This window comes from Pongo pygmaeus, chromosome 1, assembly GCF_028885625.2.
Source record: "Pongo pygmaeus isolate AG05252 chromosome 1, NHGRI_mPonPyg2-v2.0_pri, whole genome shotgun sequence".
Taxonomy (NCBI): Eukaryota; Metazoa; Chordata; class Mammalia; order Primates; family Hominidae; genus Pongo; species Pongo pygmaeus.
The window spans coordinates 174441864-174459951 of record NC_072373.2 but is presented as its reverse complement, the minus strand read 5'-3'; the positions used below and the strand labels follow the sequence as shown (position 1 = coordinate 174459951).

General features: G+C 40.9%; 2 long non-coding RNA genes across 2 annotated transcripts in view; one reads left to right on the top strand and one right to left on the bottom strand.

Annotated features, from left to right (window-relative positions):
• The window catches only part of LOC129035473 (uncharacterized), a 34369-nt gene extending 22161 nt beyond the window's left edge, over window positions 1-12208 (bottom strand). Inside the window, exon 1 of the long non-coding RNA XR_008502199.1 lies at window positions 12161-12208. This is a non-coding gene — a long non-coding RNA (uncharacterized LOC129035473). The remainder of the gene's footprint in view (window positions 1-12160) is intronic.
• Window positions 12209-12331: 123 nt separating this feature from the next.
• LOC129035470 (uncharacterized) lies at window positions 12332-17375 on the top strand. The gene is made up of 2 exons (XR_008502198.1): window positions 12332-12497; window positions 17090-17375. It is a non-coding gene; the product is annotated as an uncharacterized LOC129035470 (long non-coding RNA).
• Window positions 17376-18088: the final 713 nt, after the last annotated feature.

Here is an 18088-nt window from a genome sequence, read left to right as displayed (position 1 = left end):
ATTTACAGGCTTCCAGTCCTCCATCCATGAGACCACAAGAGAGCAAATTCTGGATTGATAATCAACCAATAAGTATCTGGCATATGCATGTTAAGTTTGAGATGTCTGCGAAAGATACCAATGGAAATGTCAAGTGAGAGCACTTTGAGGGGGGTATGGAGAAATGAGTTAGACAACTAAGCCTGCAACTAAGATCACCAACGTTTCCACCAGATAAAAGAAGAAAAACTGGCAGAAGAGCCTGAGAAGAAATCCAGGTGGAAAAGCAGCCAAATGTAGAAGCTAAGAGGGGAGAATGTTTTTAGAAAGGGGGGATGAGCAGCTGCGTTAAACACTGCTGAAAGGCTTAAGAAGACAAAAACATGAAAATGTCATTGGATTTCACATCATGGCCATTGTTGGTAACCTTGACGAGGGTAATTTCAATCAAGAGCTATGCACAGGGGCCAAAATGGCTTCATGCTTTCTGATTTACTTTATGAAATCCCCTATGGTATGTGGATTATTACCTCACACATCTACTGAGTTCCAAACTCAGCTTTCTGACAAGTCCAGTCTTGTTTCTACTATCTCAAAAAGTTATAAAATAATCACTGTCCTTCCTTTATGAGCAATAACACTGAGAAATAGAAGGTTCCAATCCTTTCTTGCAGAAATTCTGGCCATGTGCAACTTGGACCACATGGAATCTCAAATTTAAAAATATTCTTAGATGAAAAATTCCAAAGCCTCTGGGATTTCTCATCGGTAAGTGCTTTGAGTGTGCACAGATGGAAACCAGGAGTAGGTATGGTCTTCCCATTACCACCACCCCAACACTTATTTTATCATCCTTTCTTTAAAGAGCAGAGAAGTTTTGGTGTTCTGATCCCTTTATTTTAAGGCAATGGCAGATAATTTTAGATCACATCTGTCAGCTAAAAAAATCCAAGGAAGCTGTTGCATGCTAGTCAGCCTTCAGAAGATGAAAGGTCAAATAATAACTGGTGAGGTGAGAGGAGCTGTGAAAGGGGAAAATGAAAATCTATTGAAAAATGAGGAGTTACCATGTAAGGCTAAGTAGCTGAGAAGGGCCCCAGAAGAATATTCTTGCTGATTCCAAAAAGTCCATGGAATTACTAGTGGCACCAACAGGAATATTAAGATAAAGAAAGAATCCAAAGAAGAATGATATTTTGTCATCTCTGGGGCATTAAATTATCTGGGAAAATCAGGTACATTTCTTTTTCCAATTCCTAAGTTTGTCTTTTGCCCACATTGCTGTAATGATTTCCTTATTTGTCTCCGGCAATTGTCATAAGCCCTGATTATGACTCTCTACACTATAGAAAAGATGATGTTCCAAACACACAAGTTTAACCACATAGTTTAAACTCTCCATTGCTTCCCAATACTTTCAGGATAAAGTGCAAATTCCTTAAGATAGCTTATCTTTCTTACCTTCTCCACCTATCTCCCACCAGATACACATACACCCCTGCCCCAAACTCGAACTATAATAACTACTCTCATTTATCCTGGATAATTCCTGTTTTTCATTCCAGCTTAGATATTATTTCATGTGAGAAAAAAAAAAAAAAGCCTTCTCTAATCTCTAAGACTGGGCTAAGTTCCTTCACTATGTACCTCTAGCCCTGCCTTAACATATTTCTCTATATAGATTATTTGACTGACTTCTCCACTAGACTGTAAACTCTTGAGGGTTGGGACTATGTCTTGTTCACTATTATAACTTGTATTAGTCTGTTTTCATGCTGCTGGAAAAGACATACCCGAGACTGGGAAGAAAAAGAGGTTTAATTGGACTTACAGTTCCACATGACTGGAGAGGCCTTAGAATCATAGTGGGAGGGAAAAAACACTTCTTACATGGCGGCGGCAAGAGAAAATGAAAAAGATGCAAAACCGGGAACCCCTGATAAAACCATCAGACCTTGTGAGACTTATTCACTATCATGAAAACAGTATGGGGGAAACTGCCCCCGTGATTCAAATTATCTCCCACTGGGTCCCTCCCACAACACATGGGAATTATGGGAATACAATTCAAGAGGAGACTTGGGTAGGGACGCAGAGCCAAACCATATCATTCCACTCCTAGCCCCTCCAAATCTCATGTCCTCACATTTCAAAACCAATCATTCCTTCCTAACAGTTCCCCAAAGTTTAACTCATTTCAGCATTAACCCAAAAGTCCATAGTCCAAAGTCTCATCTGAGACAAGGCAAGTTCCTTCTGCCTATGAGCCTGTAAAATCAAAAGCAAGCTAGTTACTTTCTAGATGCAATGGGGGTATAGGTATTGGGTAAATATAGCCATTCCAAACAGGAGAAATTGTCCAAAACAAAGGGGTTACAGGGCCCATGCAAGTCTGAAATCCAGTGGGGCAGTCAAATTTTAAAGCTCCAAAATGATCTCCTTTGACTCTGTGTCTCACATCCAGGTCATGCTGATGCAAGAGGTAGGTTCCCATAGTCTTGGGCAGCTCTGCCCCTGTAGCTTTGCAGGGAATAACCCCCCTCCTGGCTTCTTCCACAGGCTGGTGTTGAGTGTCTGCAGCTGTTCCAGGTGCATAGTACAAGCTATCACTGGATCTACCATTCTGGGGTCTGGAGGACGGAGGCCCTCTTCTCACAGCTCCACCAGGCAGTGGCCCAGTAGGGACTCAGTGTGGGGCTTCAACCCCATATTTCCCTTCCAAACTGCCCTAGCAGAGGTGAGGGCCCCACCCCTGTGAGAAACCTTTGCCTGGGCATCCAGGCATTTCCATACATCTTCTGAAATCTAGGTGGAGGTTCCCAAACGTCAATTCTTGACTTCTGTGCACCCAGAGGCTCAACATCACATGGAAGCTGCCTAAGTTTGGGGTTTGCACCCTTTGAAACTATGGGCTGAGCTGTACATTGGTCCCTTTTAGCAATGGCTGGAGCAGCTGGGATGCAGGGCACCAAGTCCCTAGGCTGCACAGAGCATGGGGACCCTGGGTCAGGCCCACAGAACCATTTTTTCCTCCTAAGCTTCTGGGTCTGTGATGGGAGGGGCTGCCATGAAGACCTATGACATGCTCCGGAGACATTTTCCCCATTGTCTGGAGGATTAACATTTGGCTGCTTGTTACATATGCAAATTTCCACAGCCAGCTTGAATTTCTCCTCAAAAAATGGGTTTTTCTTTTCTACTGCATCGTCAGGCTGCAAATTTTCTGAACTTTTATGCTCTGTTTCCCTTTTAAAATGGAATGCTTTTAACAGCACCCAGGTCATGTTTTGAATGCTTTGCTGCTTAGAAATTTCTTCTGCCAGATATCCTAAATCAGCTCTCTCGAATTCAAAGTTCCACAAATCTCTAGGGCAGGGGCAAAAATGCCACCAATCTCTTTGCTAAAACATAACAAGAATCACATTTGCTCCAGTTCCCAACAAGTTCTTCATGTCCATCTAAGACCATGTCAGCCTGGACCTTATTGTTCATATCACTATCAGCATTTTTGTCAAAGCCATTCAACAAGTCTCTAGGAGGTTCCAAACTTTCCCACATTTTCCTGTCTTCTTCTGAGCCCTCCAAACTCTTCCAACCTCTGTGTGTTACCAAGTTTCAAAGTCACTTTCACATTTTCAAACATCTTTTCAGCAACACCCTAATCCTGGTACCAATTTACTGTATTAGTCCATTTTCACGCTGCTGATAAAGACATACCTGAGACTGGGAAGAAAAAGAGGTTTAACTGGACTTACTTTACAGTCCCATATGGCTAGGGAGGCCTCAGAATCATGGCGAGAAGTGAAAGGCACTTCTTACATGGTGGCAAGAGAAAAATGAGAAAGATGCAAAAGCATCTTCTGATAAAACCATCAGATCTCGTGACACTTATTCACTACCATGAGAACATTATGGGGGAAACCACACCCATGATTCAAATTATCTCCCACCAGGTCCCTCCCACAACACATGGGAATTATGGGAGTACAATTCAAGATGAGATGTGGGTGGGGACACAGAGCCAAACCGTATCATAACACTAATGCCTAGCACAACATATGGCTCATTTTATCAATAAAGACTCATTGAATAAATAAATTCATAAGAGAGAAAAAAACAGCTAGGACAATTCCAGGAGCTGAATTGAGCCTGGATATTCATCACTCAAGATATCTCAAGGGAGTGCAGCCAGGAAGGAATCATTGTTGAAAGACTGAAGGTCAAAGTCAATAAATCCAGACCACATGTCTGGTCCAAAGACAGAATATCAACCTAAGAATGAGTTGGTAAATAAAGAGTTTGGTGAGTTTATAGAAATATAGGACAAGGTACAAGGAATGGCTGGAGGAGAGAGGTTGTCCTGTTCATTTGGGCTGCTATAACAAAATACCTTAGATTTGGTGGCTTATAAACATCAGAAATGTATTGCTCCCAGTTCTGAACACTGGGAACTCCAAGATGAAGGTACTGGCGGAGTCAGTGTCTGTGGAGGGCTCATGCTCTGGTTCATCATTAGCACTTTCACTGTGTCCTTAGAGTGGAAGGGAAAGGGCAACTGTCTGGGGCCTATTTTATAAGGGCACTAATCCCATTCATGAGGGTGTCACCCTCATGACCTAATCACCTCTGAAAGTCCTGACTTAATACCATCATCTTGGGGATTAAGTTTCAACATATGAATTTTGGGGTAATACAAACATTCAGACCATAGCAGTGGAGAATCATCAGTTTGGAGCCCTTTTGTGTGTAATCATCAGGTCTAGTGGAAGTGGGGAGAAGAGTTTCAAGGGGCTCATCTAAGCTGACTTGCATGTATACAGTAAAGTGTAATAGACACATCACAGGGTACTGGAATCAGATCGCTTGCATTTGTATCCTGGCTCCTCCACCTCTTACTAGCTCTGTAACTTTGAAGAAGTTACTAGCCCTTCTACATGTAAGCTTTTCTCATCTGAAAACAATGATACTAATAGTGCCAAACTCGTAAATTCACTGTGATTTGTTGGTTGGTTTGTTTGGAGACAGGATCTAGCTCTTGCACCCAGGCTAGAAGGCTAGACTGCAGTGGTGCTATCACAGCTAACTGCAGCCTTGAACTCCTGTGCTCAAGCAATCTTCTCACCTCAGCCTCCCAAGTAGCTGGGACTACAGGCATGCACCACCATGTCCTGCTTATTTTCAATTTTTTTGTAGAGATAAGGATCTCACTATGTTGCTCAGGCTGGTCTCAAACTCCAGCCTCAAGTGATCCTTCCACCTTGGCCTCCCCAAATACGGGGATTACAAACTTGAGCCACTGCATCTGGCCTAAATTCACTGTGATTTTTAAATGAGCTGATTTGTGCAAATTCTCTAAATTAGTACCTGGTACGTAAAAAGCTCTCAATAAGTGTAAGCAATTAGTAAATATTAATGATGCCTTCAAGATTAACATATGCCACATGTGTCCAGCCTCTCTGTGTTGGTCCACATTAAGGACTTTCCTAAAGGCAAGTCCCCCTTTGTTTGGTATATGGTATCCTGTATCTCAGACTTTTTTCACTATGCATAATAGAGTTCTTTCTACCTGCAACATACACTTGGACAGAATATATTTAGAAGTTTAAGATATGAGGTTACTTAACAGCATTTTCTAACAGTGACATGAAACTGCCAAGGTCCTGTCCCATCTCCTTTCACCCTGCTTGTTATGGCTGGGGTCAAGGAGCATCATTTCCTCTTTGAAGGCACTGAGACATCCCCAGCAGGATTTCTGACTCAGTGGCAAAGGCCCCATTTGGATCTTGGACTCTGAATTGTGCAGCTTCATTTCCTAGAGAAGCCAAATTATTAATTTCATGCTATAGGTAATGATATGGAGGCTTTGTTTTCTTAAAAATTCTTATTCTTTAACATCTTGGAAGCTTTATATTCACAGCAAAAATAAAAAGGTGAATTCAGGATCCATTCCTGCAGGATGTTGGGCTAGTGGGGACTCTCCTAGGCCCCATCAGTGCCTGCTCTCCCAACTGGGTGCAAAGCGTCCCTGTGGCCTGCAGCAAAGGAGCTGGTGGGCAGGAGTAGACAGTGCAAGTGCCCCTGAGAGATGGACAGTGAGCACAGCCTCCTTCTGTCTCCAGCACATCTCAAAGATGTCCAACTCAAAAATGACAAACTGCATGGGACACCATTGGGCATCTTCAGGCTTCCCTGCTCCTGGGGATCATGGTGCTCACACAGGCACATCCCACACTCACTTCCGCTCACACCCACACCCAGATTCTAGGGACTCTGGCAAACAGACCCAGGCTAAATGCTAGGACCACCTCCCCAGAGCTGCTCACACCTGCCTAGGAGGGCTTGTCTCTTGCACCTGGGGAGTGGCCTATTTCCTCTAGAGCTAGCTAGGGCAGATGGACGACTTGGCCAAGGGCCCTGTTCCCACAAGGACAGAGGGTGGGCAGGCTGCTAACAGAGCAGCCCTGGTCACCCCATATGGGCTGACTTCAAGCAAAGGGACACCCCATGACCTGTCAGCAGCTTCTTCTGCAGTCATCTCTCCAGGGTCCATCAAGGAGTAAACTCAGTGCAATGCAGGGCATGAGGGTCACTGGTGCTGGCCTCCTGGAGGGCTCTGGCTCGCTGGGCCAGATGGTTTGGTCTTGGCTTGGGGTCAGTGGCTGCTTCTTTCCCCAAGATCCACTGGCAATTGCTCTGTTGAGACAGCTGGAAGGCATCAGGGACCCAGGAGTGTATCCTGCAGAAAAACTCCCAAAGAAGAGGATACTTGGGGTCAGAGTCTCAAGGAATGCAGAGTGCATCCTGGGTAGAACCTCCACTGAAGCCTGACAGGGTCGGGCGCTGGAAAGCAGCCAAGGAGGCCTGGAAGCACACCCCACTGGAAATGGGTATTGTGGGCAAAGGCCAAGGCTCTGCAAACCTCTCTCTCCCAGAATCTGGAAGAGACAACCCCAGCTCTGCTGGGAGGGAGGATGGATGAGGCTCTTGGGCAGACCTAGTGGTTTAGGGATAGCAGCTTAACAGTGTGGTGATCACAACTTCAGGAGGCAGGTCCCAAGGCAACCAGTGCTAGTGACAGAGAGCAGGCCTGCTGACCTGGCTGGTAGCTCGTACCTCCTGATCACTCTCCCCGCCACCTGGGAACCAGAAGGACGAGTGTGACAGGCAGGGCTCAGGCAGCACCTGTGAAATCCCTGGAGAACTGGGGACAAAGAAGACAAAGAGCAGGGCCTGCTCACACACATAAAGGAACACACACTGCAGTGCCCAGCCTGCCACTGTGGGAGCAGTGTGCTGCCCCAGCAGTTAATGCCACCCTGGCAGAGTGGAGAGCTGACCAGGACCTTGGCCCTCTTTGACTCCAGGGGTATATCAACTCTGAGAAGAGGAGCTGGCCACACAGGGAGCCCCAGGAGTGCTTGGGGTGGCAGCACAGCTAGGGGTAGTAGGTGTGCACCACTGGCTATAGGCCCTAGGACCGTCAGGCCACAGGATGCTCTGGATAAAGGAGGGTATGGTGTGGATGTAGCTGATCCACAGGTGGATGTGGTGAAGGCAGATGGCTCGCAGCACCTGTTTCAGTGCTGCGTTCCACCTGAGCCCGGCAGGGGTGCCCGTCATCCACTGTAGCAGATTTGGAAGTTACCCTGCCACAAGGTAATAAGCTTGTCTCTTATATTCCTTCTTGTAACTATTATTTTTTTCTCTTTTGTAATTGCCTCGGCTTGAGTAATAAATATGGGCTCTAAAAGTGTAAAAATACAAACAACAGGTGGAGTATCCGAGAAATCCAGTTAATTCTTTCCTGAGGATTGGGACAGAGTTTTAGTGTAGGCAGCTCCTGCTTTTATCCCTTCTTGGTGCCTTGGCCTCAGTCACGTTGCCTTCCTCCACAGGCTTCTGCTAATTGACACTACTCTCTATAATTCTGCCATGGGTACTTTAACTGAGAGTGCCTTTTGATTCTTCTGGGGAAATTCATCTACACCATTTCCTTAGACTTCTCAATCATTTCCTCATACTATAAGTAACACCATTTTAGAATAGGAAAACAGTTTTCCCATTCTTCATCATGACAGCCATTATTGGCACCTGTTATGTTTTATCATAGCTCTGAAATTCCTAAACTTCCTCAAGTTCATGGTACTTAGTGTCTCAGTAATTCCTTCATGGCATGCCTAGGCTTAAAGAAATACCTAATAATTCTGTTTATTAAGTAGTTAGTACAAAACAACTTGTTATAATAAGCATTATATTATATTATCTATATATTATATATGAAAAAATATATTCTGAAATAACCACACTTACCGTATTTGTTTGCTATGGCTTTGCATTAGCCAGGGTTCTCCAAGGAGACTATGTATATAAAATAAAAATTGGCTTGCACATTTTGGAGGCTGACAAGACTTAAGATCTGCAATCAGCAAGCCGCAGACCCGGAAGAGAGGATAGTGTCATTCCTGTCCAAGTCCATGAACTAGGAGAGCCAGTGATGTAAGTTCTAATCCAAGTTTTGAGTCCAAAGGCAGGAGAAGATCAAGGTGCCAGCTCAAACAGTTAGGGAACAGTTAGGGAGAGAGAATAAATTGTTTTTACCCATCATTTTATTCTCTTCAGGCTTTCAACAGATTGCACAAGGCCCACCCACATTAAGAAGGGCGATCTGCTTTCCTCAGTCCGCCAATTCAAATGTCAGTCTCATTCAGAAACACCCTCACAGGCAAACTCAGACAATATTTAGTCAAATATCTGTGCACTCAATGGCCCAGTCAAGTTGACTCATAAAATTAGCCATCACTCGTTTTGATGTTAATAAAATATCCCAGACTGGGTGGCTTAAACAGCAAAAAATTGTTTTCTCACAGTTATGGAGGCTAGAAGTACAAGATGAAGGTGTTGACAGCTTTGATTTCTTCTGAGGCCTCTTTCTTTGGCTTGCAGATGGCCGCCTTCTCACTGTGTTTCCACATGGTCTTTCCTCTGTGCGTGAGCATCCCTGGGGTCTCTCTGTGTGTTCAAATTTTCTCTTCTTATAAGGACACCAGTCGGATTAGATTAGGGCCCACCTAATGGCCTCATTTTAATTTAACCACCTCCTTAATGACCTTATCTTCAAATATAGTCACATTTTGAGGTACTAGGGTTACGATTTCAACATATGACTTTGAAGGTGGGGAGGCCCAAGTCAACCAATAACACTTACTAACGCGGTGTGTGGGCCCATTTGCCGTTGTACATTTTCTCATTCCTTGGAATCACCTTCATCACTGCCACCCTCACACTGAATTTTATACAATACAAGCTTGGCATCACAGTAGCTGCCAAAAACCCATTTTCACAAAGATGTAACATCATCAAATAGAATGAAGCATTATCTAATATTGAGACTCACCTAATGGAAACTATCACAAGCTAATACTTTGCAAATGTCAATCGTCACTGTGTTTTCCTTTAAAATGTGGGATATCTTGAGGTGTCCCTATCACTTGTGGTGCCCAGAACACCTTACCACAGAGTTTGAGAACCATAGCGATAGGTGACTTACATATTTATCACGCTGGTCTTCCCATTAACTTCCAGTTTAGTATTGTCCATTTAACTATTTATGAGAGGAGAAAACTGAGGCTAAGACTGGCTATGTAATTTTACCAAGGTAACACAGTTAATAAATACTAGAATCAGGTCTAGTACTCAGTTTTCCAGCACTACTACTGGGGTAGAGATAAATACTTATATTTACATTGAAAAAATATATACTTAAATAATCACACTTACTGTATTTGTTTGCTTTGGTTATGTATTAGTCCAGGTTCTTCAAACAGGCCATACAAAACTGGGAGTTATTGGGAAGAACAAACGTGATAAATATGAAAAACTGGGGTGCATAGTGTTGCTTAATATTCTACATTCAGTCCCACCTCCTTTTAGTGTATCAGTCCTTCCTGCACGTCAAAAAGCTATAAAGTTAAAAGACATTTTTTTCCAGGCTCTTTTGCAGCTGGGGCTCAGGAGACCAATTAGTATTTTTCAATTAGATGCACTCACATTGAGATTTTTAAGATGGGAATAAGGTGGAGGTTATTGTCCTGTTTGAGACTTGGACAATTTTTCTGCAGTGGCATTCCAGCAACTGGACTGCAGGCTTATATGTCAAAAGTCACAGCACTGAGTGGATTCAGTGTTCACTGCCCAGTTACCAAATCTGTGAAGGTTGAGAGCATTTGTGACGACAGCAGCAGATGCCTCCTAATCAGGCTTATTGATCCTTGGCTGTAGCCACTGAGGGATATTCTTAAGAGTTCCAGTGGCTGTCTCCTAATTTTCCACCTTTTGGACTGTGGCAGAAACAGAAGCTGTGTGTGTGTATGTGTGTGTGTGTGTGTGTGTGTGTGTGTGTGTGTGTGGAGGGGGGTGGTGGCTGGAATCATTCTTGTGATATTCTGGGACATTTTTTGAAGACTCAGCTATTTTCCACATTTTAAGCCCTTAGAACACTTCAGAAAGCCTGAATTCCCTGTTAAAAGATCCTTAAGGTACCTTGAGTGATACATGTTTTCTATACGTAAGTTTGGATGATACGTTGTAATATGTTAATAACTTAAGAGAGAAAAGCCACTACTTTTGTATTAGAGAAATAGGAAATATAATAGTACATTTCAGCCATCATGACCTGTATGTTTAGAAGGCTCAGGAATTAATGAGCTACTTTCCATTTCTGCTATTAGGATTCATTGAACAGTTAAATGATTTAGGTAGATCATTTCAAAAATAGACTTTTCTGTATTCTCTCCATTAGCTTTATTTTTGAAGATGTAGTCCCACATATATTTGTTGGGAAATACACACACACACACACACACACACACACACACACAACCCTTTAGATGACAGACAATATAATTGAAACTTTTATTTTACCAAGAACATAAGGAAAGAAAGACATGCTATTTTAACGCAAATATAAATAGATTCAATAAATCAAACTTGGCAGAGTATCAAAAGAGAAAATCAATTCTGATAATCCTAACTGTAGAGAATTCCCTAGAACTTCAATATGGTCCTGAATTTTGGAAAGTATTTCTGCTAAAGGACTAGTCCCAGCTAAAAGAATTGAGTTGTGCCTTGGCAACTGTTCCCATCAAAGCATGAGGCAGCCTCTGTTTAATATCCAGTCTGAATGTCACTGAGGCCCAAGCTTGCCTTGTAAACCAGAGAAAGGAAGCAGAGATGTTGTCTGCTCTGAGGTCAGTGGTATCAGTAAGCACCCAGGCAGGCACACGCAAAGGGATAATTGAAAAGGGTCTAATCAAAGGCCCATTTACAGTTAAGGTCAGGGATAGGGGAACCAACATGGGATGGAGAAAGACTAAGGGACTAGCAATGGGGGAAGCCATTACTGCCTCTAGTACCGAATGGGCAATACCTGGAACAGGATGAGCGGTGTAGCCATGGAAAAGGGTGCACCTGGAAGGAGCTGTAGCCATAGATGGAGAAAGGCAGCTACTGCTAAACCAGCAGGGCAGCCTAGCTGGCAAAGATAAGAACAAACGTTTCCAAAGCCCATCCTGCCTGGGAAATGTTTCTGATTTCATAGTAAAAAAAAAAAACAAACCCTGGATTCCATGTGACATACTCATTAGGTGTTCTTGGAAATGTTATTTAAATGTTCTGAGATAGGCTTCTTAGCTTAAAATGGGAATAATAATGTCAAGGATGCCATCAGGGTCAAAGAAAATAGTATATCTGAGAGTTATTCAAAAACTACAAGACAGTGAAATTCCACTCATTTTATCATCATTATTATTATTATCATCATTGTTAGTATTATAACCTTCAGAGATGCCCATTGATTTTAAAAAACTATTTCAACAAGCCATCTTATGACAAATCTATGATTTTTCTATATGCCAGAATATTTCAAAGCTTCACCACTGCTGTCTACCAATATATAAATAGCAGGGCTACAGAGAACTATGTAGTACAGTGCAGTTTTCAGAGAGTAAATAGGATACTGTAAGCTTAAAGGAAATGTAGAAAACACAAGTGGCAAGCCTTCTTAGATTTGGTATTCAGGAAAATCTGAAATTTGGAATGTGAGAAGTTGGAGACATGGTCATTCAGACAGTCATTAAACCTAAGGTATCAATAGGGCAAAACTATTTCCACTTCATGCACCCACCTCATGTGCCCATGGCACACTGCAGAGCGCAGAGATAATATCAGAACCCAGATCACATTGGAGCTGAGAGATAACGTTAGAATCTTCCTTAATATAGCATTCCAGGCAGATACTGGTAATTAACTGAAGGCGGGAGAGGTGGCACATGAGATGAATCATATTGATCATAACTGGATGCCCAACAGATAGGCAGTATATTGAAATTCACTGAACACTTGGATATTTGTTTGGGCCTCACAGTTTTTAAAGGATTCTGATAAAACAGAAAGTCCAGAAAAGAGCAATCAGTATAGTTGAAAGACCTGGTTATGTTTTCCAGAAAAATGAGAAGACTTGGGTAAGGATAAGAGTAAACTCTTCCAAGTATCTGCAGGGCTATATGCTAAAGAAGGGGTAGATAAGTCCATTGCGATCTCAGATGAAGTAACTAGAGTTTATGGGTAGAAGTGTCTGAGAGACCTTTATCAGATGTTTAGCATTTAGAGCTAACCAATAACAAAAATGTAGCCTTTCAATACACTAAGTTCAGTTGAATCTGGATGAACCTCTATCGGGGTGTTTTCAAATAAAATAATTCCTGCTTTAGGAGAATGGGTAAGCTGGATGACTATTAATATCCATTCCAGGTGTATATTTCCACAGCCCTAGGTCTTTTTGAGTGCTCAGAGGTGCTTACCAGTTCTCAGAGGGCAGCTGTAAAGGAAAGCTGTATTGGTTCACTTGGGAATCTTCAGATGGGTATAGAATTGGCAAAGTCCCATATAATCCATTTGCCAGCTTTATTTTACAATGTGTTAGCCAGAACTCCCCTAGCCAATATTTTTTGCCCCAGAAAGGAAAGCCCACAATGCAGTAAATTACTGATGACGCTGCCAAAAAGGAATTTCACTCTCAGATCAAATTTGGATTAAATGTAGTAAATCCAGGGCATTAGTTTTTAATAATCAAAAAGTTCTGTCAATATGCTTTAAAAGAATAAAATTCCTCCTTTTAAAAGTCCGTTTGATGTAACGCTTGAAAGCTGAGATGCAATCAATCATTAACAATGTTTAATATTCTCTACCTTCTAGAAATACAATACAGTCAAGGTGCTGAGGTGTAAAAACTGGCCAAAGCTCAATGCTCATATAAGATGAAACCACTTTTGAAGTATCATTTTCTTACCCACATTCAGTTTAGTCATTTCTTCAGTATATCACCTTTATCCATCACTACTTATTTGAACTTAAAGACTTTACCTGATACTTGGGTCTCTAGGCACATGTAGGGGAAAGGAAACATGGTGTAATAGCCACAAGAAAAGCAAAGATTAGATTTCTCAATTTAACCTGGCAGCAAAATAGGACTTAGACATCTCAGAGTGGAATAGCTAGACATTTATTTAAATTCAAGTAAACAAATCTCAGCAATGCTGCCACTTTTGGGTGGCCAACTTGAAGACAGGAATTCTGTGTTATTTTTCTCTATTTCCTTAACTCTCAGCCCAGTGCTCAAAACATAATGGCACTCAATATGTATATAGTGAATTGAATAAAATGCAAACTACAAAGTCCTCCCTTCTCAGAGTATTCAATATATGGAATTATCCTTATTTTGTTGTGGTTGTTTTCTAATATGTCTGTCTCCCACACTAGCCTGTGAGCATTGATAGCCCCAAAGAATGATCACTTATGTCACTGTTCCCAGTGTCTAAGTCAGAGCCTGGTGGGCATTCATATGTTGGTTGAATAAATGCTTTCCTCAATGAGATTATACTCACACACTCAAACTGGCTTTACAGATGAACAGCACTGGTTAGTAGGAAAAACAATGGCTTTCCGAGTGGCTGGAGCCAGCTGAAAGAGTCTTAAATCAACTATTTACTAACCATTTACCCTACAGAAAGATATTTATCCTTTCTGATCTTCAACACCCTCCTCTGTAAAATAGGGAGAATAGCGGTTTAAATATATGATGTTTATTATTTATAAAACACTTTCATGCATATATTAATTATCACTAGTGTTCATTTTCCCCATTATATATAGATGTACCATAGGGAAAACAATCATATGACAATTAAGATAAGAGGCTTTGGAGTCAGGTTTCCTGGTTTGAAACCCAGACTCAAATTTACTAGATATATCACTTTAGGAAACTTTATCACCACCTCTGTGCCTCAAGTTTCTCTTCTATAAAATAGAGATACCTATAATACCCACTTCATAGATTGTTCTGGGAGTAAAATTTTGTTTTGCATGTGAAGTGCAAAGAACAATATCTGTGTACATAGTACACAGAAAATGCAGTGATTTTTTTTTGCATCTCTCTCTTCCTTTATATTGCACATAGAAGTCCTCGAGTATTATCTAGCTCAACATGTAGCAGTTCAAAGCAGAAATCTCCTTCTTACTCTATTCTGACTGCATTTTTTAATTATACGATATTGATTCATCTCATCTTCTTTATTAACTTGCTGAGGTCCACAACTAAATTTCCAATTCCTCTTTTACTACAACACTTTTCAGAATCCCAATCCCTCAGTCTCAATGCTGGCCCTGAAACCTAACCCCACTACGGTGAGTTCTATCTCAGTTCATGTTTCCTCCACTTTTCCAGTCACTGATTAAGTATTTAAAAATCATTTCCACCTCTTTTTTTTCCTCCCTAACGAATTTTTATCTTAGAATCTTAGTCTTTCTCCATTGTGTTTTCCAAATTCCTTCTTTCTGCTCTATTCTGCTAGTGGCACCCCAGCTCAGATTCATATCATAAACCTAGGCTATTGCATCAGCTTCCTAACTGATCTTTCAGCTTGTAATCCCTCCATCTCATCTTTCACACCAGGGCAAGGCCAATCTTTCCAAAGCACCACTCAGATGTTATGGCTCCATCCTCAATACAGTAGTGCTCCAGGTTGTTGCCAATGTAAGGGTGAAACTCTTCCTGTTGACATCCATAGCTCCCTTCATCTGTACCCTTTATCTCTCTAGGACTAAACTTCCAATAAAGGATGTGGGAAAAGTACTAATATTTATTTTATAGACTATTTAAGTGAGGAAGTATGCTACACACTTTTGCATTTAAAATGTCTTCTCATCCTTCCCACTCCATACTGACTCTCATATATTCATTTGCCCAGCACATGGCTTCCTATAAATGTGAGAACTGCTGCAAGCCACTTTACTTTCAGCAAACTCTACCAGACTTCACTCCTCATTACCCTTTGTGTATCTCCTCTCTACTGGCTGTCACTTTTATCTGTCATATCACCTTTGGATCCTGCCTCCATTTCCTTACTGTGACCCATTAGATCAGCAACAGAGTTTCATATTACTCAAAGGAGCTATGATCTGACATTCCCTTAAGGTAGTCCTTTCGTGAACTGTTTCTGGACTCCAAACATAAAAATTACTGGCAACAGGTGCTTCTTTGAATCTTCTGGAACATTGCTAAAGCCAGATGCACATTCAGATTTCTACAAAAGCAATATGAAGTGGGCAGTATTACCCCATTTCTCCCAATAAGAAAACCGAGCCTTAAGACAATTAAGTAGCTTGTTCACGGACACACAGCTAGTGAGTGTCAGATCTAGAACTGGAACCCAGGTGCCTTGAGTTAAAATCCTGTGTTATTTTCTAAGTACATGTTTCTTGTGCATATAATAAAATAGGTTACTTTCTTCTATGTACTTACATACTTCAGTACTAACAAACAAACAAAATATCTATTAGGTATGGTGGTAGAAATTATTTTCTGTACCACTCTCCATTCCTGAGTCTTTTGGAATGATACAAACTCTCTGACATCTCAGAATACAGCAGAAATTGCCTTCCTGCACTCTGAAGGCAGCAGGACATATAGAAAGTGAGACTTATGAACCAGAGTAGACAAATCACAATGGACTGACTTGATGGCCTTGAGCAAGTTATTAACTCCCTGGAGGCATTTTCTTATGTAGAAAATGAGAATAATATGTCTTATTTCACTGAGTGGCAAGGAATGAAAATCATACTTTAAACACCTGGGCAAATTGACAAATGTTAACTCACCATCTCTTCCATTCCATAAATGACTATCTCCTTTTGCTGCCAATAATGAATATATTTTTAAGAAGGAATTTACTCTACCCATATAATTCTAAATCTTCCAATTATAGTCTTCCAAAGAAGACTGAATTCTTCTTTGTTTGTGGGTTAATGTCTTTATATAAAATGATATCTATTGGGAAGAAATGTGATCAAATCAAAGACCAATCTAATTCCTTTTTGTAGATTCATTAAATTATTTACAGAAGGGAAGAACCCACTAGCTGCCAAAACCCTGAGTGGAAGCATAATTTCAAACACTAAACTGTCTTACCACATAAAGAGCAATACAATTCTAACCTCAGAGTTATTCAACCTCAGATGGAGAGAAATTAAACAGAAACGAGTTATATAAGTGAGGAGCCCGATACCAGTTTACAATATTTTCCAGGAATTTATTTATAGCAGTCATAGAAAAAATATTGAGCTTCTATTTTGACCTTAATAGTGTATGTGGCAGAGCACCTTACATAGTTTTCTGATTGGTTTTTACTGTTATTTTATTGTAAAATCTGTGTTTTATCAAATTTTCATGATCAACAAGATTCAGAACGGCCCTTAGTCATAATCTCAGGCAATATTCCACTCATGTAGGCATCTCATCCTCAGAATCCAAGGGCTGAATAACTGCCTCCTACTGGAGAGAAGAGAAAGAGAGGGAAGAGAGAATAAAAAATGACAATAAGTGCTTATGAAACAGCCTACCACACAGGGTTATTAATAATAGTAAATGAGATTACAGTACTCTTTATTCATCTAGATGTTAATTTCTTTGGGAAAGCCAACATTGAATTTAGTTCTAACAACATATTTATAGATTATACTCCTTTGTAAGTTCTTTTTTTCTCTGCCTTTCTGCTAGGATTCCAGTCCTGCACCTGCTTCTCCTCTGATTCTTCTTTACCAGCTATCCATATTTACTCCATCCTGATGGGCTTCAGCTACCACTCTCCAAGTATGATTCTTAAATCTCTATCTGCAGTTCAGACTCTTCTGAATGCCAGAAACCATAGGTCCAATTGATTGTTGACCATTGCCATCTGGCATTAAACAGGACTTCAAGCATAAATCCAAAACTGAACTCATCAGATTTACCCCAAAGCTCTTTCTCCCCTTGACAATTAGTCAAATAAAAATATAAACCACAAGTGTCTACTTATAGTTTTTATTTTAACATACCCAAGTTCTGGAGTGAAACTGAAAAATTCAACGCATCATTAAAGGAAATAAGAATTCTCAAAAAGTATCTGTCACTACCAAACACTTAGAGTCTGATTAATTTACAAAAATCATTTTCCTTTTTTAAAAAAAGTTTTCTGAAGTATAATTTATGTGTAAATGACTTTCTTTTCCAAGACATAAGGGAAGAACAGGGAACATATTTACTATCCTCTATTAAAAAATTTTAATTCCAGAAAAATATATTAAAAAGTGAGTTTTAGACATTGAACAACAAGCAGCAAAAGATTAAGAGAAGGAAATCAAAGAAGGTGAGTTCTATGATTGCCCAACTTACAGTCTAGAGTTGCAAAGCATGTAGGGAAAACTCAAGTAGATCATATCTACTTGATCAAGTAGATCATATCTGGGGACGTAAAAGGTGACTAAATCTTGATAGATACAGTACAAGAGTGGAGGGAGATACATACACACACACACACACACACACACACACACACACACAGGTAGAGAGAGTGACCATGAGCATGCTCCAGAGATCTCTAGAGAGGTCCTCCAGATGTTTGGCTAAGTACTAATTTATGCATACATGAAAGGAAACAACCCAAATCCAGAAAGAACCATTGGAAATTAGTAAACCAAAAAATTTCCAGAGCTTTCAGAGGGCTGAAGTGGTTTGTGT